Below are 26,111 nucleotides of genomic sequence, written 5' to 3' on the forward strand. Positions count from 1 at the left end.
TTGAATATTGACTGCTTGTGAATTTGCCACCAGTTAACTTTAGCTTCCCTTCATTGGCTTCCTGTTAAATCAAAAATATCATTTTAAATTCTCCTTTTCTCGTATAAAGCCCTTAATAATCAAGCTCCATCATATATCAGAGCTCTGATTACCCCGTATGTTCCTAACAGAGCACTTTGCTCTCAGACTGCAGGTCTGCTGGTGGTTCCTAGAGTCTCTAAAAGTAGAATGGGAGGCAGATCCTTTAGCTGTCAGGCTCCTCTCCTGTGGAACCAACTCCCAGTTTTGGTCCGTGAGGCAGACACCCTGTCTACTTTTAAGACTAATCTTAAAACTTTCCTTTTTGACAAAGGTTATAGTTAGAGTGGCTCATGTTGCCCTGACCTACCTATGTGTCAGGGTTCTCTGTGCTTCTCTGCTCTAACTCTACTCCTCAGGTGTGTCTAGTTGGCTGAGGGGGCGTGGCCCACACCTGCGGCTCGTTGCAGGCGGCTTCCTCTGGCTTCTTAAGCAAAGCGCTGACAGATGGAAGACGCCAGAGCCTTAACCAGTCGTGGTACGACGTGGCCTCTGTCCCAACTCTTGGAAACCAGCTTGTGAGTTTTTTCGCTCTTTTGACTTTGACTAATTTTGGTTCTCCCTGTTTTTTGTCTCAGTTTTTGGTGCTTGGAAGCACTCACCTGTCTTGACGTCTAGTCCGAAGAAACAGACCTGCAGAATCCGTCTGCTCAGATTTTGCTCTGGCGCTCCCCTCATACTTCCTGGATGTTACCCAGCGAGGCCTGAGATCCCCTCTCCCGGATTCTGCTGGTTCTGCTCTCACTCTGGTCAATCCATCTGTCACCATTGCCGACGAGGCTCGCTCTGGATCCCTCGCCAGTAACATCTGCCGTCCTCAGCCACTAGCTGCCTATCATCAGCAGAGTAGAATCACAGAGTTTCCCCGACGCTACTTCTTCCCGGTTAGGTCCGCCCAGCCCAATGGTAAGCAGCGTAGCTTGTAGCAGTTCTCCTGGTTCTCCTTTCAGAGTCACTAATTCCCTCTCTCTTGCAGACTCTCCAGCCGTGACGTTCTGACCCTGCCGAATCGTCTGTAGTTTCGTCCGTAGATCTGCCTGTTTCCAAAATAAACATCTTAAAACTGTGCTTTGCTTCCCGATCGTATCTGCATGTGGGCTCGTCACCTGAAAACCATGACACTATGGGGGTGTGCTTTCATGGGCTTAGGCTACTGGAGGACATCAGGATTTATTTTTCTCACTCTATCGAGTTCTACTGTTCTTCAATTATGCATTGCTTGTCAACATTTTGTGCTCTCTCTTTTTTTTTCTTCATAGTAGGTACATCTGGTCTGACGTTCTGTTATCTGAGACATCATCCAGAGAAGATAGCTCACCCGCTACTACCATCTAATGTAGAACAGATTACTGGATCAATGTTTGCTTCTGTGCTTGTTTGTCTCTCTTGTTGTGTCTCTGCTCTGTCTTCTGTAACCCCAGTCGGTCGAGGCAAATGACCGTTCATACTGAGCCCGGTTCTGGTTCTGCCGGAGGTTTTCCTTCCCGCTAATGGGGAGCTTTTCTTTCCACTGTCGCTTCATGCTTGCTCAGTATGAGGGATTGCAGCAAAGCCATGTACAATGCAGACGACTCTCCCTGTGGCTCTGCGCTTCTCCAGGAGTGAATGCTGCTTGTCGGGACTTTGAAGCAATCAACTGGTTTCCTTATATAGGAAATTTTTGACCAATCTGTATAATATGATTGATTTTGACTTTGTAAAGTGCCTCAAGATGACATGTTTAATGAATTGGCACTATATAAATAAAATTGAATTGAATTGAATGTATTTACATATATGTGTACACATATATATATATATACACACACACACACACACACACACACACACACACACACACACACACACACACACACACACACACACACACACACATATATATATATATATATATATGAATAACATGTAAAATATTTCAGCACCTAATTTCCTAGTAGTTGATAGTGTTATTACATCCACTGACTGTAGAATTACCTGCTTGTTGTTGCAACCAAATCCTATGGGATTCTGTGAGAGTAGGAGTAGCAAGATGGCGGCCAGTGACTTCAGTTTTTTGGCAAAATCAGCAATCCAGTGTATACTAGAGATCAGTGTTCAACACCTGGTCCATGTTGTTTTTGTCATGCAGACTGTTTTTTGAAATTACAATATCTTCATTGATATCTTATGACTCCTCTTACCTCCACATTTAGTCATAATGTTCTCAGGCTCTTCTGTGCAAGTTGTTAATATAGCTAATTTTGACATAATTACAGGTTTATAATTATTCATTAATAACACGAGGCCAGAAGCTTTCTTTTGAAGTGAAATAATATTCTTATGAAATATTTATAAGCCCCAGGTCTGCAGATCAAACTGATCTTCATACATTATAACAGCCTTAGAGGGTGCTAAGAATGAGGATTATTTAATTTGTAATGACTTTACAGTGACTTCAGTTTGGAAGGTAAAACCACCTGGACACTGTGGTGTAAATTTCTCCAATTGGTAGGAGTGGCCTATTTCAGGTAGCTGAAGGTTCAGTTGTTATCAGTTGAAGTCAATGGCATGTGGCAAGCTTAAATTGTGAATATTTAGCTTAAGTAACACCTATGTTTTTTATGTAAAATTGAATTTGGGTGAAACAAAGTTATTCTGCTTTAAAGATGGTTGAGCTGACTTTGTACTGTCTCCAATCATTTACAAACAGAAATATAATCTGAGTGGCTGAGTCAGAGGGAGCCTATTTGAAACAATGTTCTTTTCTGTTCATCCTCCTGTTATTGTGTGTCAGCTCATGCCTTCAACCTTTGAATGGTTTATTTTCCAAGACAGTCTGACAAGTTCGTTTTACCTGCAAATGAACTCTGCAGCTCCTCCTATAGCTGGGGGCTTTGGGAGAACTTTGTTATCCACTAAACAAACAGTGAATTCTAGGTCTGTGTCCTGAGGCTGTGATATTTCCACCAAACATGACTCTGCTATGGTAGTACTTGAAGCTTCAGTAATAAGTTTAGTCAACTTTAATCAGGGGAGAGTTGTTTGAGATTATATTTACTACAAAGTTAAAACGAAAGCAGAAACATGGTTAACAAAATACTTGTTAATAAAACATTGTGAAAATTTCCCCCTAAAAACCAAAAAAAGTGGTCATGTGAACTAGATTTGCTTGATTCTTGAGCCATTGCTGGGGGCTGAACATAATGATTACTGCAAATAGCCCCTGGGCCACTCTTTGGAAACAGCTGTCCGAAGACCACTGGATCCTTGTCCTTTTATCTTGAGACTTTATGTACACCTTTACCTTGTTTTACATAGTAACAATTTCACAATTTAGAAACTTTGTAAAAAACAAAACAAAAAAACAAACAAACACTGTTATCAGTGCAGTATAATCCAGTCCAGAATTCATGTCTATGTGTTGTATTTTTTGATTGTCTAATTCAAAAAATAAACAGATAAACATGCTAATTACATAAAAAACATGAGTTAGTAGTAAAACAAAAAGTATTGGAACTCATTTTGTATTTACAGTCAGAGTATATTTGGGTTCTCAGGCAGGATTTACAATAATTTAATGTTGGAGAAGTCTTAATATAAATGGGGCAGTTTGTAAGCTTTTGAACAGCAACAGCAAAGGACTTGGCCTCGGAACAGCCAGAAGCATTTTCTACACAGATCTCAGTGATTTTAGAGTTATCTTTATTGTGATTACCATTTGCATCATCAATCACATATCTGGACAAGATTTTGTTTCTTTGCTTGAGAAAGGCACCGAAACAAACCACAAGAAAGCAGCATTATTTTTAATGGAAATTAGTAGAATTGCAATGGAACTAACTCTAAAAACAGTAATAAGGGAAAAATATGTACAAAAAATATAAATAACATAAAAAATACAAAGAAATAGAAATATACCCTATGTTGTACATTGTGACATAATGGAAAGTTTCTATATTCCACTTGGATAGGAAAGAAAAAGAGACAGGGGAGTTAAACCCCTGGAGCAAACTTAACCAGTAATCAGTCTTGGCTGAGTGGTGGAGAAAGAGGGTGAGGGGCAGGGGCTCAGGGTTAATTTGAGTTCAGCAATCTTTACAGGGTATGAGAAAAAGCTGTTGCGGAACCTGGCTTGTCTTCCAAGACTAACCCTAAGAAGCGAGAACCATTTGTTGTGTGGGTGGGAGGTGTCCGATATGATACTCTGGGCTCTGACAGGCAGCGTCTTTTCACAATATCTTAAAGTTTGTGTTTTCCGGGACACTCAATACACTGAATATGATTAAAGAGTACATTTAAATCAGCTCCCCAGTGTCTGTCTGGATTAACTACTATTAGCTTCCTACTAGCCACTTTAAGCATAATTCTAATTTGTCTAAACATAACGCCTGTTTTTGTTTCACTCCGCAATCATCCGATGGGCACAGAGTGGAACATTAATAATGATTATTAATAGTATGTTGTGTAACTTAAAAGAAAGCTACAGATGCCGTCTGTGTCCCTTCAGTTGCAAGTGATAGCATCAATACCTTAGAATCCATTAGGTTGATTCTAAGGTATTGGAGAAGTGAGATGAGCGGCTGAGATCTCGCGAGAGCTGTGAGCTGTGCGTAAGTAAAATGGCGGCATACATGTAGATCAAAATTAAACCCACTCAGGTAAGTAATAACCAATAACTGAAAATTAAACAAAGTAAAGTTTAAATATTAACAATTGTCTCATTTTCACGAGGGAACAAACTGGAAGATAAGACCTTAACGAGCCTGGAGAGATACCTCGACGAGTGTTTTGACAACATCGTGATGGGCAGAAAAAAAAAATCCCACAGCCACAAACACACCTTCACTCAAACGAACTCGGTCTAGCTCTACCAGTGTGTCAACTTCCACTTTGTCTCCTGACAGGAGCTACAGCGACATCCTGGAGTCCATCGACAAGAAGCTTACCAGCCTGGACGCTTGCCTCGCCTTGGTAGAGGTCCTTCATAAAGAGTTCCAGGCTCTCAGAGAAGTGGTCGAATTTAGCCAAGCCCAGCTAGCTTCTGTTGCCGCGGAGAACGACGCGCTGAGGGGGAAAGTCACAGAGCTCACCGAGGGGATGATGCAGCTGTCCGGCGAAAATAAGAAGATGAAAGAATCCATTCTGGACATACAGTCGCGAAGTATGAGAGACAATCTCGTCTTTGCAGGCATCCCGGAGCGCCAAGAAGAGGACCCTGAGTTTGCTATACGTGAGTTTCTCCAGCAGAAGCTGAAAATCCCGGCGGATCAGGTAAAAAACATCACCTTCCATCGCGTTCACCGGCTCGGAGGTAAGAAACCCGATAAAATCCGCCCTCGTCCCATTGTAGCCAAATTTGAGCATTATACACAAAAAGTGTTTGTTAAAAGCTATGGCCGCGAATTGAGAGGAACGGATTTCAGTGTTAATGACCAGTTTCCTAAGGAAATCCTAGATCGTAGGCGAGTGTTATTTCCAATCAAGAAAAAATACATTAATGATGGCGTAAGAGCTAACGTGGCAGTTGACAAACTTTATATCAATGGTCAGTTGTTCAGGGATCAGAAGATCAATCCTTGGCTTTATTAGATGCACAAAGGGTGGATTTAAAGCATGTCACACTTGTGAAAAAAAAATGTGTATAGATCGGAACACGGTGATAAAATAAATAAATGCACAGCTCAAGAGCACGTTGGCACGGTATGGTTGTTAGTCACGGTTGGGTACACGAGGCATGGGCGGTGTTTTTTTTTCTTTCATCTTTTCTCACTCTTTGCACTCTCTTAATTCTCTGTCTTTCTTTATTTTATTCCTCTGCTTCTTTCCTGTTGATCAGACAATCACAAGCACGTCAGATGATGCTACCTGGGTCTTTGTATAACTATTTTTCCGAGGACATGCACTTTTCAACTTCTCACTTTCACCTATGATGAATGTAAAGGTTGTGACATGGAATGTGCATGGAGCTGGCACCAGGGAAAAAAAAGCTAAAGATCTTTAACCAGCTTACAAGATTAAAGGCAGATGTTGTCTTATTGCAAGAAACCCATAAACCAGCTACAACTGTAAGTGATCTTAACTCACCTGAATCCAACTGGTTTAAATCTCTAGACTCTTCTATCTCTAAATTTCTTTGGATAGATAAACCACCCCGTATCAGCTTAAAGACGCTACAGAAAACTAAAGACAGAGGGGGACTAGATTTGCCTAACTTCCATAATTACTACTTAGCAAATAGACTACAATATATCACTAAATTGATGAAACATAATCCTTTAGTCGATCCCTGGATAGATATAGAACAGAAAATATGCAATAATATCATGATTTCAGATTTGCTGTTTATTAGCTCAAATATAAAACGGCATACATGCTTTAAAAATATCAATATCAGCTCTACTCTGACAGCATGGTGAGAGTTCCTTAAAATGACAAAGTCATCACTTATCCCATGCAGTCGTACACCCATCTGGAACAACCCTGACATCCTACAAAATAATAATATGATAAACTTTACATACTGGAAGAATAAAGGTATTGAATATCTGGAACATTTACTTGACGGAACCGAGTTCATCAATTTTGCCAAACTAAATATGCAATATGGCATTAGTAAAAATAAATTCTTGGAATATGAACAACTTAAATCTATAATTAGAAATAAGTTTAAGCATATTAAAGGTGGTTTACAAATCCCAACTAATAAATTAGAGTTGCTAGATTTAACCCCCCCCCCAAACTACTGTCTAAATCAGGGGTGTCAAACATACGGCCCGCGGGCCGGATCCGGCCCGCCGAACAATTTAGTCCGGCCCTGTGGCTAAATGCATTATCATTATAAAAAAAAAAAAAAAAAAAAAATAAAAATATTATTATTATTATTTTTTTTTTTTTTTTCCCAGTGTCCTGTCTGACAATGTGGCAATAAGATACCACAAAGAGCTCATCAGATTTGACTTTCACAAGTGGACAAGATAAAAGGAAAAGAATGATAAAACAATTATTGAAAAAAACATGTACTTTGTTTAATTGAAAATATGCAGTTCCTATATTGTCCACGAGGACGTGCTGTGTTTAAATTAGCAGATTAAGCTTCAGGTGTGGAAAAATTCAAATCATTTTTTAATTTTTATTTGTTTGATGTATTTTGTCATGCAGGACAGTGTTTTTAAGTTCCAAAAAATGTGAATAAATGTTTTTCAACATTGTATAATCACTGTGATCGGTTCTTATGCATAATGCACAAGTAAATGTTTAACTGAGTAAAAGTATTGTTGAAATTGCACATACTTTTCTTAAACACGCTGAGGTTATTCATAATATATTGTGAAATTAACTTAATATAAAAATCAACAAGTCCACATTTATTAGTTCTATTTAATCTTGCAATGAGTTTACTCGTGTGGCCCTCTTGAGATCAGATTAAGCTGTATGCGGCCCCTCAACCAAAATGAGTTTGACACCCCTGCCCTACAGGTATAGTGTAACTGTCAATCTCCTTTGGTTATTGAACATTTGAGGTGTCCAATCTTTTTGCAGAGGTGGTCAATGCCCTCTAGCTCCACCCGTGGTTACAACCCGAGCAGTGATGCACAGATGAGTCACTCACTATGACTGAAGTAATCACATTCTGAGGCACATGACAGAGAAAGACAGAAAAGCCCTCTTGCGTGCAGTATGATACTTTTGCTAATGACAATAGGAGCTGAGTTTAATGAGGAGACAAGGTTTACAAATGACAACAATTTCCAGATAAGTTCTTATTACAAATGTAGAACCACAGAGCACTGATTGGGAATAGAACTTAAATGTCTAAATATTTACCAAGATTGTTCTTCATGACTGAGGGTGGAGCAGTTGGCAGCCCTGTAACCTTGCAGCAAGAAGGTCCTGGGTTCAAATCCCTGGTTTCCTTCTGTGCATGTGTGGGGTCTCTCTGGTCACCCCAGCTTCCTCACACAGTACAAAAACATGACTGTTAGGTTAATTGCGCTCTCTCTGTCTGAGTGTGTTTGTATATTTGCTTGTCCGGTGTGTCCTTTGAAGGACTGGAAAACTGTCCAGAATTTAACCCACCTCAAGCCCAGTGACTGCTGGATATAGGCTCCTGCAACACTGCGTGGATAAGCAGGAATAAATGATGGATGTTCTATGAATACACAAGTGTGTCTTTAAATGTTTGATTTACCAAAACCATGAGGTGTTGATTTAATGCAGCCTTACTCCTGTGGTGCTCCAGTCTGGATCGGGACTGAACAGCACATAGGTGCCGGAAATGTGAGCTGCATCACAATTCAACATTTAAAAAAGGTGTAATTTCATTGATATTAATACATTTTGCATTTGCTTTAACAAATATCCAAAGATCAAAGAGTCCTATAAGTGAACACTTCCACCAAATCAGGAACAGAGAGCAGGTCTTCCTGTGATCTCTCATCCTCTCTTCTGTGACCCAATCAGCTGATCAGTTTTCCTTCAGACCAACAGCTGTCTGATAGATATCTAGGTGCAACAGATCTCTGTTCATTATTAACTGCAACCTGCAAAGCAAATAGTTTCTATATGGCACAGCAAAACAGCTTCTATGGTAAGTGTTGTCCTTACTTGAGATCCTGAGCAAAAAGAGATGCATGTTTGCATTTTTTTTGGGCTGTCAGTGGTGCATTACAAACTTAGGGAGTTTGTCCTGTAACCGGTTGCCAATTCGATCCTTCATCAGATGCCGATGTTTGGCAGCCCCGCTTCTGTCAGCCTGCCTCAGGGCAGCTGTGGCTACAAACATAGCTAATGTGTGCTTGAATGGGTGAATGAGTGACTGCAGTGTAAAGTGCTTTGGAGTCGTACAAGTACAAGCCATTTACCATTTGTAGCTCTATGTACAGAGTCAGGTCATCATTCAGAAATAATTGATCAAGCTGGGAGTGTTTTAGGAACCAAGTTCACCCTGTTTGGGAGCAAAGAACCCTGTCTACTGGGTAGGTTGGGTTGTGGTGGTGCCACAACCCCCCATCTTGATTTCAGGGTTCACCTACCGTGTCCGGGGGCCTGGTACCCCTTTAGGGTGCCGGTGCCCAGACCTGGGAGTATTGGATGTGAGTGGTATATGCGAATGTGTATACGCCGTCTTTTTTTTTTTTGTAGAGCCTGTGTGTTGTGCGTGGGGGCACTAAGGTGGGAAGGTGAGAATGAGACTGTATTTATTTTCTCATTTATTTTCTCTGTTTGTTTACTTGTCAGGGTTGGGTCTGAACTGCTCCCTCTCCCAAGAACATCTCAAGTCCCCGCTAAGTGTGGAGCCCATCCCCCGTCCTGCCCCCCTCCGCTGGCTGGTGCCTTGGCCCACTGCTGCATTGGTGGTACTTGGTGTCTGGGGGTGCATGCCCAGGTGGGTGCCGGCTCATTCCTGGAGACTACTTCACGGGGCCTGGGCCCCCGGGGCTCGGTTGGGGCTCCCGCCGGGGGGTGGGGCACCCCTGGGGCCTCAGGACCCTTGGGCCCATGGCTGGTTCCACTTCAGCATAGCTGGCTGCCTGTAGAGCCCATGGTATCGTCCCCGTGGCTCCTGGTAGCTTCAGCATTGCGGCAGCTAGGGGGATTTCCTTGGGGCCATCTGTCCTCTTCCCTTGGTGGGGATGGGGGGCAGATTTCCTGTGTTGGCACCTCTTGGGCATCTTTACTTTGGGGATCCCTTTGGGCATCTGGGGTTTTGGGTCCCTTGGTGCCTGCCTCGGTGCTCTGGGGGGAGGGGGGGGGGGGTCTTTTGCACTTCACAACCACTATTGAACATTTTTCTTTTGAATAAACATACACAAGCACACTCTCACAAACAACTACAGGTGCTGGGTTCCAGGTATTTAGAGATTCACTTCCATACAGAAAATCCCTGTTTTTATCTTCAGCTGCCACATTATACATGTCATATTAAATAATACTACAGATGCTTCAGCGATGGTATCAAGGTGTTACTTTATTGTATCTGTAATACTATGTTGGTTGTGCTGTTCTTTTTACATCTCTTTGCAGATAATGAAGTAGACTGAAGACGTATCATTCTCTCCCTTTCATCCCCTCTTTCACCTTTTCTCCCTTTTTTTTCTTGTTTTTCTTTTCCTCTTCTACTTTCTCATTATAGTGTCCATATAACATGAAATACTCCCTGCATGAATTATAATAAAACTATTTACAAGTTTTAAATCAAGCGGAGCACTATGGTGAAAGCAGTACTGCTCTACTTGTGAAAGCAAAATCTGTCGGGCTCTTTTTGGCATTAAGACAACAATTCTTATTGCCACATTGCCAGACAGGAAACTGTGAGAAAAAAAACTGTCCAGATCAAGTGTAATTTTCAATATTTTGAAAATGCCTCCTGATCAGCACAGCACACATTTACAAATCTAGCATTTTATACTGAAAGTGTGAAAGTAAATGCCTGACTTTTTATTTTATTCATATGAAACACTATGTTATAAAGAAACTATTTAGAGATAACTGACAGTTTTTTTTACTGGAATATTGAATTCCCAATAAAATGTAATTATTGCTCAAGAAACTGTAGACATTGATCACATTAACTGCATGATTACTTTTTTTAAAGGAAGAAGAATCAGTTTACAGGCAATACATGCAATTTAGAAAAATAAGAAGATTTTGGACATTATGAAATTAAATTTGGAACAAATAAATCTTATTTCTTTCAAGGTTTAGGTATCTCATTGAAGACAGACAGTGTAATTTTCCATACTTTTATTTTTTTGGTATGGAGAGGTTTTACCTCAGTTATTTTACTGTCTTGCTGTACTTTAATTTATGTTTATTTGTTCTATTATTGAGTATAAAGCAAGGCACTTGCATTTGCTTAACCATGAGAAGTAATTAAGTTGGTCGGTTCTATGTTGATATTTAATATAACATTAGATAGATTTTTGCATTTTACTGTCAGAAATTGGAGCAGCTTAGAGTCAAAGCTAAGCAGTTGCATATATCAAGTTTATATGTTCTTAAGCTGTAAGCAAATTTAAATCACTGTCAGAATTATTTTTTTTTTTTTTTTGGCTGTCCACCTGCTTGGACGCTTTTTCTTCTTTTTCTCCTGCTTCCTTGGATTTTCCTGTCTATAGCTTTATCTCCTTTTCATCTCTTAGGCAAAACTACAGAAAGTTGGATTTATTCCCTTACAATGCTGTCTGGATAAGAAAATCAGAAGTATTGAAGGAGGATTACAGTCGTCTGCTAAATTTAGTTGATGGCCTTAATGTCAAAGTGTTTCTCAGGTGTTTCTCTCGTGCCCATTAACTGTAGAGATGAGATTTTTTCAAGTGTTCTGATGCTAAACAAGTGGCTGAAAAAAACATGCAAACAAACAGCTGTCACCTTCATAGACAACTTAAACATCTTTTGGGAGAGGAGACATCTGTTCAACAGAGATGGTTTCTCTCTAAATAGATCAGGTGCAAAACGCCTGATTTCAAACATCCTCTATTGTATGAACCATGCCCCATCAGCTTTGTGCCAAAAAGTACAGCAAGTGCAACAGCAAATTATGAGTCCAAGAGGTTTTTAAGATGGGCCTGCAGCTAACATCGTCTCTGCATAGCCATTATGATAGCCCTATCTCTGTGACTAAACCAGCAACTTCCAAAGGCTGCAAAGCCCCCGATCGTCCTCCTCCTCTACATATCTGGGAACAGGCCTGTGCTTAGGACCTTCAGAGGACTTCTCTGTGATACACACTGGGCCGTAGCAGCAACCTTATCAGACTTGACAGTTTCCAGCAGCTTGGGCCTTTTCTCTGTGACAGTTGTGATATACTTGTGATGATATGTGGCAGAAATAAGAAAGCTAAAAAGGATAACAAACACGAATAAATTGTCAGATACAACCAGCCACAGAGACAACATTAACTACTAAGTCATACAAACTGGCTTTATTAAACATTAGATCTCTGTCAGGAAAATCCTTGTTAATCAATGACTTCATTACTGAGAATAATCTTCATGTAATCATGTTTCTGTTTTTAACAGAAACATGGTTACATGAGCTTAATGAAGCAGCTATACTGATGGAGTCGACTCCTCCAAACTAGAATTTTCTTTGTGAGGGCAGACAGCAAAGGAAAGGTGGAGGAGTAGTAACATTGTTTAATGATTCACTAAAGTGTAAAAAGGTGTTTTGGGAAAAATTTGACTGTTTTGAATATTTGGTTCTCCAGGTAAAGAGCCCGGTACAAACTGTTTTTAAAACCGTTTTTAATTATCTTAATGACCTATCTGTGATATCTATTGATCATGACTGTTTTATTATTATTATTATTATTATTATTATTATTATTATTATTATTATTATTATTATTATTATTATATCTCACCTTTACATTGACAACCCTGAAGACAGAAGTGCAAAAGAACTGTGTGACAAACTTAGAAACTTTGGTTTAACTCAACATGTTAAACAGCCAACACACGAACAGGGACATATTTTAGACTAAGGGTCTAAACATTTCCAAGGTCAGTGTGACTGATGTTGCCCTAATTGATCACTTTTCTGTTACCTTTAAAAGCATAATTTCCAATGACTAATTTAGCCAAAGGGACATCATAAGAAAACACATCTTTAAAGGAAAATGTCACAGAAAATTTTATCCAAGCTTATTCTGCTACTTCAACCTTGGGCTGTAACTCAGTAACTGAACTAGTAGATAACTTTCATTCTAAAGTTTCAGACATCATTGACTGCATTGCTCCAGTTAAAGTGAAGGTTGTTTCCTGGAAGAAAAGATATCTGTGGAGAAATGTTCCAGCAGCTAGATGTGAAAAAAGAGTGTGTCGAAAAGCTGAACGCAGGTGGAGGAAGACTAGACTCCAAGTTCACTATGACATATATAAAGAAAGACTTTATAGATATAACTTTAATATAATCTTTCTTCTCTGAGAACAACTTATTTACTGAAAAAATCCAAAAGATTAGAGGGGCAATCTGTACATCCATGTCAAGTTCATGCTTAGAAGAAATCATTTAGCAGCTTAGTTCCTCCTCCTGGTGCCTTGATGTTTTACCCATAGCTTTCTTTAAGAAACTTTTGCCTGTCATAATGTCTGATATGAGTCAGATAATAAACATATTCCTTCTGTTAGGGTCTTTCCCCCAGTCCCTAAAAACAGCAATTGTCAAACCACTGCTGAAACAACTACAACAATTTAGATAAATCACTACTCCAGAACTACAGGCCCATTTCAAACCTCCGCATTATCAATACGATTATTGAAAAAGCCGTATTTCAATTATTAAATACCTTCTTAATTATGAACAGCCACTTTGATGTTTTTAAGTCTGGCTTCCGTGCTCACCACAGTACAGAGACCGCCCTTATTAAGGTGTTTAATGACATCCATATAAATACAGACTGTGGAAGAACCACAGTGCTGGTTCTATTGGACCTCAGTGCAGCATTGATACTGTCGATCACTCCATTCTGTTAGAACGCCTGGAGAACTGGGTCGGCCTTTCTGGTACAGCTCTCCACTGGTTTAAATCCTACTTAAAGGACAGGGACTTTTTTGTATGAGTAGGTAACTTTACTTTAGAAATGACAAAGATCACACGTGGGGTTCCCCAAGGGTCCTCTCCTATTCAATATCCCTCTAGCTCACCAGGTGATTATGAATCTATTCAAGCACTGGGTAAATGCTTAGAAGAAACCAATGCATGAATGTGCCAAAAATTACTTCAATTGAATAAAAACAAAACTGAAGTAATAATCTTCGGACCAATAGAGGAGAGATCAAAAGTTAGCACACAGCTTCAGTCGCTTCAGCTAGAAACCACTGATCAGGCCTGAAACCTGGGAGTAGTGATGGACTCAGACCTGAACCTTCAAAAGCATCTAAAGACAGTTACAAGGTCGGCTTTCTATCACCTGAGGAACATTTCTAGGATTAAAGGACTACTGTCTCAGCAGGATCTGGAAAAACTAATTCATGTGTTTATATTTAGTAGAATTGATTACTGCATCGGTGTTTTCACAGGTTTGCCTAAAAAGTGGATCAGACAGCTGCAGCTGATCCAGAACGCTGCTGCCCGCGTCCTCACTAAGACTAAGAAAGTAGAGCACATAACCCCAGTTCTAAAGTCCTTACACTGGCTCCCTGTGTCTCAGAGAATAGACTTTAAAATACTTCTGTTAGTTTATAAATCCCTGAATGGCTTAGCACCTAAATACATCACAGACTTGTTATCAGGGCATCAACCCTCCAGAACACTCAGGTCTTCTGGCTCCAGCCTACTCTGCAGAACCAGAACCAGAACCAAACACGGAGAAGCAACATTTAGTTCCTATGTTCCTAGTTTCTTCCTTATCTGGAACAAACTTCCAGAAAACTGCAAAAGTGCTGAAAGCCTGAGTTATTTTAAATCAAGATTAAACACATTTGTTTAGGTTTGCCTTTGACTGTTTTAGTTAACCTATTAGCTGAAACATCATTAGTTTAAGTTTGTAGTCCAACAGTTTTTAAAAATCAATATTCACTTTTAGTTTCCATTTTTTCCATGTTTTTATTTTGTTAAAATTTTCTACATTTTAATCCAACTTGCTTTTGTTATGTTTTTTTATTTTCCTATGTTTTAATCATGTAAAACACTTTATGTTGTCTTTTTACTGAAATGTGCTATACACTTATGCCTTGCCTTATAGGGCCCTACTGCAGACAGTAGAAGTCAAGGCTGCATAGAGATGTATAGAGATGAGCACCAGGTCTTACTAGTAAGGACAGGACTCTGCAGGAATTCCCGAGTTGCTCTCAGTAAGTAGTAAAAACAATCCAACACATCCAGCCAGGACTCCCACACACAGTCAGCCCAGTGTAAAATGGTCATGCATCCTGGCAAATCTGTCACCAGATGCTTAGAGTGTCCCACAGTCGCTGACGGCCGTAGTCCATGTCCTTTGTCTGACTGACTGCTGCACAACAGACAAGATTCACATTCCCCACAATCTAAAGACTGCACTTTGCACCACTCTGTGGGGGTTACTTTATGAAACACATTTTGTCTCCTCAGTTTGTGATCCAGTAAAAGGATGTTTATTAGCTGTGGATGGGACTTGTATTCAGTTTGATGAACAGAAGCAGAGTATCTGCTGTTTGCGGTGTGATTGTCTGCAGCGACCTCAGCACCACGTCAGGCTGCAGTATCTGTCCATGGGAGCAAGAGGGATGTAAATCTGAGTGGCTGTCTGCTTTAATTCCCATTGAGTCAGAATTCATCAATACAGACTAGGAAAAGCAAAATAGGAGAAGCAAAAATGCCTTTTCAATAACACATATTTCTAGTAAACTGAATACTTAAGAAACACCTAACATAGTCAAGCTCTTCTTCACAATAAACGTCTGTGCATTACTATGCTTTGGGAAATTTATTAGCCTTAAATTCCAATGGAAAAGACAACACATACGCATTCCTGAGCTGACTTGTTACTTACAACAGCAAGAACTAACTAGAAAGCCCTGCAGAATGACCCAGGAAGCTGGAGTTTAAGTCAAGGGGGAGTTCATGTGGAATGACTCACACTCAAGGGTATTACTCCTGAAGATTCTGAATAATCCTTTTAGTATTCACAGTAAGTTAAAGGGGAGAGTTATTTAACAGTTAGATTAAAATATATTTGATGTACTTTTCAATGTGCAAATACCATTTAATTTTACACCATGAACCTTTTTAGAATTTGTCACATTACGTCCAAAGGTTTCAAGATATTTTGTCAAGATTTTGTGTGACATTAACAAAAATGAGCACAGGATTTTTTTGTTGTGGCGATTACCTTGTCTATTGAAAAATTCTGTCTGCAGCTGTTTCGGCCTATGTCAAGGCTGCCTGAATCATGTGAGGGGATATGTTGTGTATTCAACACTGGATGTAATCCTTGCACAGAACTGCAGGCCAGCTGGAGTTCCTGAACTCGCTGGTGGAAGGGAATATATCTTGGAGAAATTGGAAGCTCGGCTTTGGCAGAATGACCATCATTTTGGCTGTTTGGCTTACCATTGAGAAGCATCGGTGAGACTTTAAGGCAGACAGAAGAAAAAGAGTCAGCCTGCCCCCAAAACAAATGCTGTTTTCCGAATTTCATTTCCTATGTAATGTTTTCTCTTATGTTCTTTTCCTCTATATTCCAAAAAAAGTAAAAAACAAAGCAACTGGATTTGTTTTCCGTAGTTTGAAGACGTTTCGCTTCCTATCCAGGAAGCTTTCTCAATTCCTCTGAAGGTTCCCAAAGCTATCTTTTCCATTTCTTCCATGTAAAGATTGGCTACAATTGGTGACACTGGAGATCCCATGGCACAACCATGCTTCTGCCTGTAAAAATGGTCGCTGAACTTGTAATAAGTAGGTGAAAGACAAAAGGTCCAGTAGGGTACAGATCTGGTCCGGAGTGAAATTAGTTCTGTTATTTAGGTCACTGTCGTGTTGAAAACGTTTCCTGACTGTTTCTACTGCCTTTGATGTAGGTATGTAAGTGAAAAGTGAAGTGACATTGAAAGACTCCAGAGTTTCCCCTGGTGCAATCTTTAAATGTTTGACTTTGTTTGCAAAGTCCTTGGAGTTTTCTATGTGATGTGGTGTGTTCCCCACCAGGGGGGCTAAAATACTAGCAAGCTGTTTAGCAATGTTATATGTTACTGAGTTAATGCTGCTGACAATGGGTCTGAGTGATGGTCCTTCCTTGTGAATTTTTGGGAGTCCATATAAGCATGGGATAACTTCCCCTGGATATAATCTATAATAAGATGAGCGGTTAATTACCTTGTCTTTTTCTAGTTGTTGGAGGTAGTCAGTGATTTTTTTTGTAGGTGTTGGTTGAATCTCTTTTCAAAGACTCATATGTGGTGGTGTCACTCAGTAAAGTGTGCATTTTGTCCTGGTAATCTGAAGTGTTTAGGACCACGGTGCATCCAATAACGACTCTAACGACTCCTCGTTACAGAGGAGTGGACCAGTTTCAGTTCAATCTTCTGGCTTAATGTCATTAACGACCACCCTTTACTAAGGGGTGGACCTGTTTCTGTTGAATTTGCATGTTATCTAATCCATTACAAGGCCTTTGTTGGGCAGTAGTATATAGCTTGGTACTACTCCAGACTTTTTGAATTGAGAATGCGGATGACTGAGGAGCTCAGTCATCCGGGGAGGACTCAGAGTAGAGCCGCTGCTCCTCCACGTCGAGAGGAGCCAGTTGAGGTGGCTCGGGCATCTGGTCAGGATGCCTCCTGGACGCCTCCCTGGTGAGGTGTTCCGGGCACGTTCCACCGGGAGGAGGCCCAGGGGAAGACCCAGGACACGCTGGAGGGACTATGTCTCCCGGCTGGCCTGGGAACGCCTTGGGATTCCTCCTGAGGAGCTGGCCCAAGTGGCCGGGGAGAGGGACGTCTGGGCCTCCCTACTGAAGCTGCTGCCCCCGCGACCCGACCCCGGATAAGCGGAAGAAGACGGACGGACGAAAGCTTCCTGGAGAGGAAGCGAATCATCATCAAACTACGGAAAACACGTCCAGTTGCTTTGTTTTTTTACTTTTTTTGGAATGACCATGACCTGGATGACTGAGAATCTTCACCAGCACTTTTCCTCTATAATACTGTTCTGTTCATGTACAGCACTTTGAATCATCTTGTTACTAAAAATTGATTTATAAATAAACTTGCCTTACATCAAGATACTCTCCATAAATCTAAATGCTTCTCTGGTTGCTTCCCTGGTTGCTTCCCTGAATTTGCTATATTTTTAATTCTCCAAATGCCACCATCATCACTCATCTGCTTGTCCACCCAGCAATGCTTCACCATCCTCTCCAGCTCTCCTTGGAAGAAAGAACATGATTTGATTACCTGCCCGCAAAGGTTAACACAACCTGCTGATCTGCCTCTGTGGGTAGATTCACCCCTCCCTGTAAACTGCACCACCTCATCAACAATATAAGATCCACCATTTTCATAATCTTTATCCTATATTAAATTGTATTTCCTTCAATAACATCTTATATCTCCGCAGTGCCATCCTGAATTTTTTTCACAGCACATCTCTTGCCAAAGTGAAATTCAATTAAATCATCCAGAAAGATTGGTCAAAAAGTTTCCCATCTATTGTAATGATCTTAGGAGGAAATGAACCCGATATTCAGCCAAACACTTGAGGTAATGCTCAACAGGATTTATTGAAGTGATGAAGAGGGTGAATCAGGCAAGTAGGCAAAAATAATCCAAGCAGGGTACAGAGCAGACTATGGAGATAAATTCCAGCCAAAACGTTGCACACAAAAAAAGTTTTGCACACAAATAAAACTTGTTTTGCACACTAAAAGATATGTTTCACACAAAAAAATTGTTTTGCAAACTGTTTGCCAACCTTGCACTCAAAATATCATTAATAAGTTTTCGTTGAGTACAAAACGGTCTCTGCTAGCACAAAACAGCCTCTGCTCAAGTACGAAACAATCCCACCCCAGCTGCGGTAAATTTGTGCCAAAAGTCACGTGATGCATTAAGAGTTGTTGTTGTTCAGACTTCCCGACAGCAGGGGGTGCACCCAAAATAAACTGAAACGCGCCGGTTTGGCTGAGGAAGAAGACCTGTTGAGAGTGATTTCTCAGAAGTATTTTCTATCAAATGTTAAATGGCTTTAACTAGTCTTGACTACCTCCAAAGCGCTTCACACTACAGTTCAGTCATTCAGCCATTCACCCACACATTCACACCCTGACGGTGGTGAGCTATGTTAGTAGCTACAGCTGCCCTGGGGCAGACTGACAGAGGGCCCGGTGGCTGCCATACACCGGCGCCACCGGGCCCTCAGACCACCACCAGAAGGCAAGTGTCTTGCCCAAGGACACAGAGACAGCCACAGTGGGGGATTGAACTGGCAACCTGCCAAATGCAGCTTTAGCGAAAATTCAAACTGAAGAAACACTATTGCCTACCTCCATCAATCAGGGACTCATCCGCCTCTGACGCAAGCCAATCAGCTTTGAACTGCTCCTCCTCAAAGCCAATCAGCATCCTGGGTTCATCTTAAAAAGAACTCCACATCCTCATCTCGGCCTTGTCCTCAGCGAGCAAGCAGTGGCTGCGCGTGTCCGGTTTGGACTCTGTCGACCGGTTTCAAGAGACAATAACTTATCCTGAAATCCTCCTGCCATAGGAATACCGTCTAGCTGCACATCTTCCTTTCCAACCTCTGTTTTCGTCAGCTCCGGTTCCTGGCGCAAAGAACTCGCAAGCAACGCAGACGCGTCGCAACTCTGCCTAAGTTCCGGTCAGCTTCGCTTCATAGCGCGCCGGGGTCTTTCTCAAACTGATCCCGTGGGGCTGGCTCTTGGTTCGCGGATCCGCCGACTCATCCGGGACCTTCTCTGGTTCTCATCGGCTTTGCGGCGCCACCTTGCCGCTCGTCCCGGCCGCATCTTTTCAGCCGGATCTACTCTCTCATTCACTCGCTAATGCGTTCGGAGCCAGCTCAGGTAATATGTATTCACCCATGTTTGTTTTCGTTTTCTTCTTCTTCTGGTGTTGCCGGTAGCCACCGGGCTTGTGGTGGCATTGCTGCCACCTACTGGTTGGAGTATGAAGTGCATTTTAAAATTCAGCAATTGATACCAATCGTTATTAAACCGCTGCAACTCTGGTGCAATTTGGCATCCGCTTGGACTGGTCTGTATTGGGTTCAGACTTCTCATTTATGCTGACCAGGCCACTTCTGTCACTCTTGTCATTTCAATGTTTTGCCAATCAATTATTCAGGTGTTGTGAAATGATACATGTTAAAGTTATTTAAGGTTTAGTTAGTAGGTATTATCTGAATGTCAGCTGGGACCCTACGTACGGATGGCTGTGGGGGATGGTTTGAGTATTGGGCGATCTTTAACAGCAACTTGCTCATGTATTTAGGGATTGTCTATTTCTTCTTTTAGGTTCAAGGATTCATTCAAGATGAATAACCGGAGAGCATCACTGAAGGTGCTGTTGTCTGGTTGATACTATTTTCAATTACGGATCCTCTCTGCAGTTGTGAGGCTAACTAAAGCTACTAAGCAACGAGATCATCAGTCAGCAGGATGCAGTGCAGAATCTGAATTAAATTATTAAATTCATCCAAATGACATGGAATAAGCTAAATAGCTAATCGATTCATAACAGCATTTGGTATGCGTTTAGCACTCTACGTATTTATGAGCTAAGCAAACATTATCGTTTATGTCTTAAGAAGTGTTAACCGTGTTTAATGGTCCTTCATTTTCTGGATGTTTTCTTCTTATAGATATTCTTTTCACTATTCCCAGTTATTTTCTCAAACTAAACCTGTCAGCCTGCATTGAGTTCTACGTATTGATCTTAACCTAGTTCCATGATGGCTTTTGCCTGCAGACAAGCTCTCGAATTCTGGATATCAGTTTCATTCTCATATCAGTTATTTCTGAGCGTCAGCTGCTCTCCTCGCTCGGTCACCTCAATCTCGCAGGTGCATCATTTCAAGAGTCACGTTTTTATTTCCAGGCAGCTTGAGCTCACTAATTCCGTTTCCTTCCCTCCTAGAACAGGATACTCTGGTTAAGAGTTGCTGTTCTGAACTTTCCTTCTGGTCTGGCATGCTTCCCGTCCGGATTTGGAACACACTTTCTATAATGTATTTTGTCTGTAGATGCGTTAAATTTTACGGATGTGCATCCGTAAGTTTTGGAGGATTCTAAAAACAGTTGGTTTGCAGATTCGTGAAATTGTCAAAGAAATCGTTAATCTTGTGACCTTTCATCTAGAGTTATTTCAGCATTCAGGATGTGAGCTGCGCAACAGCAGACGCTTGTGGAGCCCAATCGTAGGTGATGGCTATCATCAGCATGCCTCACATATCTGCTCTTACTTTTCATCTTAGCCGCCTAATGCTCATCTTAAAGGTAATCTAACTACGAATACTGGTGGTGGATTCAATCTCATTCAAGTCTCATTAAGCCCGCGTCCTGTCCTGTTCATTCCCTCTTGGTCACTCATTCATTTATGTGCATCATCCCTAAGCATCCTCTGTTATTTATTCTGTCATCCAGGCGTCCCGCCATGCAGGCATCCTGTCGTTCTGTTCATTCTTTCATGGTCATTCATTTATTCATGTTCCCTGCCATGTTCCCCACTACGTTCCTTGCATACTCCTTGCATGCTTCCTGCATGCTCCCAGTGTGCTCCCTGTGTGTTCCCTGCCATGCTCCCTGCCATGCGGCCTTCCCTGCCATACTCTGCCATGTTTCCTTCTACGCTCCCTGCCGTGTTTCCTTCTACGCTCCCTGCCGTGTTTCCTTCTACACTCCCTGCCGTGTTTCCTTCTACGCTCCCTGCCGTGTTTCCTTCTACGCTCCTTGCCGTGTTTCCTTCTACGCTCCTTGCCGTGTTTCCTTCTACGCTCCTTGCCGTGTTTCCTTCTACGCTCCTTGCCGTGTTTCCTTCTATGCTCCTTGCCGTGCTTCCTTCTACGCTCCCTGCAACGCGGCCTGCCCTGCCATGTGTTTCCTTCTATGCTCCTAGCCATGTGTTTCCTTCTATGCTCCTAGCCATGTGTTTCCTTCTATGCTCCTAGCCATGTGTTTCCTTCTATGCTCCTAGCCATGTGTTTCCTTCTATGCTCCTAGCCATGTGTTTCCTTCTATGCTCCTAGCCATGTGTTTCCTTCTACGCTCCCTGCAACGCGGCCTGCCCTGCCATGTGTTTCCTTCCATGCTCCTTGCCGTGTTTCCTTCTATGCTCCTTGCCATGTTTCCTTCTACGCTCCCTGCAACGCCCTCCTCCCTGCCATGCGGCCTGCCCTGCCATGTGTTTCGTTCCATGCGGCCTGCCCTGCCATGTGTTTCGTTCCATGCTCCTTGCATGTGTTTCCTTCTATGCTTCTTGCCGTGTTTCCTTCTATGCTTCTTGCCGTGTTTCCTTCTATGCTTCTTGCCGTGTTTCCTTCTATGCTCCCTGCCATGTTTCCTTCTATGCTCATTGCCATGTTTCCTTCTATGCTCCTTGCCATGTTTCCTTCTATGCTCCCTACGTTCTCTGCCATGCTCCTTGCGTGTTCCATGCGTTCTCAGCCATGCGTTCTCAGCCATGCGTTCTCTGCCATGCGTTCTCTGCCATACTCCCTGCGTTCTCTGCCATGCGTTCTCTGCCATACTCCCTGCGTTCTCTGCCATGCGTTCTCTGCCATACTCCCTGCGTTCTCTGCCATGCGTTCTCTGCCATACTCCCTGCGTTCTCTGCCATGCGTTCTCTGCCATACTCCCTGCGTTCTCTGCCATGCGTTCTCTGCCAAGCTCCCTGCGTTCTCTGCCATACCACCTGCGTTCTCTGCCATACCACCTGCGTTCTCTGCCATACCACCTGCGTTCTCTGCCATACCACCTGCGTTCTCTGCCATGCTCCTGTGTGTTCCCTGCCATATTTCCGGCCATGCTCCTGTGTGTTCCCTGCCATGTCCCCTGCATGCTGCCCGCCTTGCTCCCTGCCATGATTATTCATTCATCACGTGCATCAGCCCAAAACTGACCATTAAAATCACTCTCCACCTCTCCATCAACCTCACCTCATCTTTCCATTCATCTTGTTTAATCCTGGTAAGCCTTTGCAGCAATGGCCCTCTTTGCTAAGCTTTCACATATTTTCTCCTTCTTTACTCATCCTTCTCTCTGCCTTCTGAACTTGCTGACGCTCTGGCCTGGACCTCGGCATTTTTGGGGGGTAATTTCCCTATTCTCATACATCTGCTTATCTACGTTTATGTTCCTGCCGAGGTCCGAGCGCCAAAGTTTAAACTATTGTATCAATAAATTCCTATCGCTTTTCTCTCTTTGTGAGTCTTTAGTTTGAAATGATGCTAAAGCGGAAATACAACCGAAGAACTCTTGCTTACTTCCATTCAATCAGAGGCTTGTCCGCCTCCGATGGAGCATTTGCTTCAAGCCACACCTCCTCGAAGCCCAATCATCCAGTGTTCACCTTAAACAGCAACTCCAAATCATCTCTCAGCCTGCTTTTGGCAAAGCGCAAGAACCATTGCACTAATATCGTATTTCGCTTCAGACATTCCCCTTTGCAAGCCTTTCAGTTCCAAGTATCATCCCGTGACCGACCATCTCTATTCATGCACCTTACCATACACCTCATCTTCCCATTCATCTCACTCAACTTTGGTAGGCCTTCGCGGCAACCGGCCCTGTTTGGTAAGCCTTCGCAGCACTTTTCCTCTATAGCTCATCCTACTTGTCTCTGTTTTTAGTTTAATCCAAGTCTCATTGTCTTTCAACCATGCAGACGCATCGGCCTCGACCTCGGCAATTTTTGGGGGGAAATATCCCTATTCTCATACGCCTGCTAATGCATATTCAAGTATAATTCAGCGTGAATTTTTCCTGCCGAGGTCTGAGCGCCAAACTCTTAAAATATTGTATCAATAAAATTCTTCTAATTGCCTTTTCTTTCTGTGTGAGTTTTTCAGATTGAAATGCAGCTTTAGCGAAAATTCAAACTGAAGAAACACTATTGCCTACCTCCATCAATCAGGGACTCATCCGCCTCTGACGCAAGCCAATCAGCTTTGAACTGCTCCTCCTCAAAGCCAATCAGCATCCTGGGTTCATCTTAAAAAGAACTCCACATCCTCATCTCGGCCTTGTCCTCAGCGAGCAAGCAGTGGCTGCGCGTGTCCGGTTTGGACTCTGTCGACCGGTTTCAACCCACCTCCATCCCCTTCTCCACCATCGTACCAAGCTTCGCCTGGCTTTCCTACGGTGCTCCTTCAACCTCGTTCCTATCAGAGTGTAATTCCTGCTGGACTCTCATGGAATTCCCAGCCACTCATTAAAACGGTCCGGCAGAAGACCGCCATGCTGAGCCTGGTTCTGCCAGAGGTTTCTTCCCAAGGGGGAGTTTTTTCTCTCCACAGTCGCTTCATGCTTGCTCATCATGGACAGTTCATGCAAACCTGTGTTTATCAAGTTGGACATCAAGCTCAAACAGATCATCATATGGACTGAACAAACTTTATTTATCTCCACTCCACCACCAGTTTCAGACCCGGGGGGAAATATCCCTATTCTCATACGCCTGCTAATGCATATTCAAGTATAATTCAGCGTGAATTTTTCCTGCCGAGGTCTGAGCGCCAAACTCTTAAAATATTGTATCAATAAAATTCTTCTAATTGCCTTTTCTTTCTGTGTGAGTTTTTCAGATTGAATTGCAGGATGTACTCCCTAACCTCTGCACCACCGTCGCCCCAAAGAACAAATGTTTTTACAAGCACAGGATGTTGTTCTTGATGCACAAATTAAACTTCTTTTGTTTCAAACATACAATATAGATTAGTATTTGCTGTATTATGCGGGACGGTAAAGGGTAAGTAATGAGGTGTTTGAGGGTTCAGTATTAGGTGTACACAACTGATTTGAGTGGGGATGATGGTTGTTATAGTAGAACTACGTCTACAACAACTACACAATTGCAAGATTATGAGATTGTTTTTTAATTATTTAATGTATTTTCTTTTACAGATTGACCCTGTCTGACTCTGACTGGGAGCCAGACACAGAAGACCTAGTTGAGCAGACTCAGCTGGGTAAATGAAGTTGTATATTGATGGACGTAATGCAAAAGGCTGTTTCATGTGTTTGTTTTTACATAACTTCATTTCAGTAATAAAATTTTCCTTTTTCGTTTCCATTTAGGGGGTTAAGGGGTCAAAGAAACAGAGGCCTGGGATGAGCTAGAATTCAAGCCAGGAGCAGAGCAAGAGAAAGAGCACCAACTCAGCCAGCAAAGGGCTGATAACTTGATGTTGAGAAGCCAGATGTCGCACACATCCAGCTCATATTTCATCCCACAAAGGGCCCAGGTTACCAGCTTTTGAGCACATTGAACTACAGTCTCCTTCAACTGTTTCCTTTCAACAATTAGCATGGCAGAGCTACACAGTCGACAGTACAGAAGGGCATTACCATTCAAGAGCAGTGTTCATTTTGGTAATAATACTTTGCACAGGCTTCATGAAGGCTTCCGCTCTGACAGACTACTGGCAACATCAGAGAAGTATGTCAAAACCTTTATCAACCCCACCAGCAGATTGCAATAAATGATTAGATGGTAAAGTCAAAGGCCCACATATTCTTCAAACAATACCTAAAAAAAGAAATTCAAGGAGGGATTCTAGTTTTTTGTACTTGCTGAGTCCACGAGTAGTTAGACTACTCGTGGACTCGTGTAGTAGTTACATGGATGAATCTTGCTTTGTGACTTTAAATAAAAAGTTACACTGGATTTTGTTTATTATGGTTTAAGAGCCAGAAATGCACCCTTAGCCTGTGACTAACCATATTTACCATTGCTTGCCATTTTTATGATGTCTTATCCATGTTTTTGGGGAAAAAAAGCGAAGAATCGTTAACTTGTATCCTGCATTCCATGGTAGTTTTCTTTCCTCGGCACAGAGCTAAAATAAATCACTTTGAAACTGAGCTGATCTCTCAAAGCCCAACAAGTGGCTTTGATTGAGGCCAAAGGTAATGTAGCATAATGTGTATGTGTGTGTTTCACAGAAGCAGTACCAGCACTGAAGTGGATTGCATGCCACACAGTGAGAGAGCACTGGCATCAGTCATCGAAAACATTATCCTTTGTTGTAGCTAGACCCACCTACGTCAGGTGATGAAAGTTCAGGTTAAAGTGCACTAGGCTGTGAACAACTGTCTGCTCTTTGGTTTTCCTAAACCCAAAATTAATTCAGCTTTGTAGGATGGAAGTGTTTGTATCCATTACATGACCACATGACTCACACAGCAAAGCTCTGCAGGAGAAGCTTTCAGGATACATTTTTGCGTGATCGCAAGTTAACATGTCCAGACATTCTTGGCATCTTAGTGACATTTAAACTAAGCATATTAACAGCAAGATAAGAGACAAATATCATGTATATTGAATGTTGGTATATCTGTTCCCAAAGTAAGATTATCTTTACTGCACTCTTCAGCAGGAAGTTACATGGGATAGATTTGT

The 26,111-nt window shown here is 41.9% G+C and overlaps 1 long non-coding RNA gene across 1 annotated transcript; it reads left to right on the forward strand.

The window, feature by feature from the left end:
• The first annotated feature begins 8,722 nt into the window (after nt 1–8,722).
• LOC118556642 lies at nt 8,723–25,069 on the forward strand. Its single transcript, XR_004927267.1, has 4 exons — nt 8,723–9,442; nt 14,744–14,852; nt 24,614–24,678; nt 24,788–25,069. It is a non-coding gene; the product is annotated as an uncharacterized LOC118556642 (long non-coding RNA).
• The last annotated feature ends 1,042 nt before the right edge of the window (nt 25,070–26,111 follow it).

The sequence above is a fragment of the Fundulus heteroclitus genome, chromosome 20 (genome assembly GCF_011125445.2).
Source record: "Fundulus heteroclitus isolate FHET01 chromosome 20, MU-UCD_Fhet_4.1, whole genome shotgun sequence".
In the NCBI taxonomy this organism is placed as follows: domain Eukaryota; kingdom Metazoa; phylum Chordata; class Actinopteri; order Cyprinodontiformes; family Fundulidae; genus Fundulus; species Fundulus heteroclitus.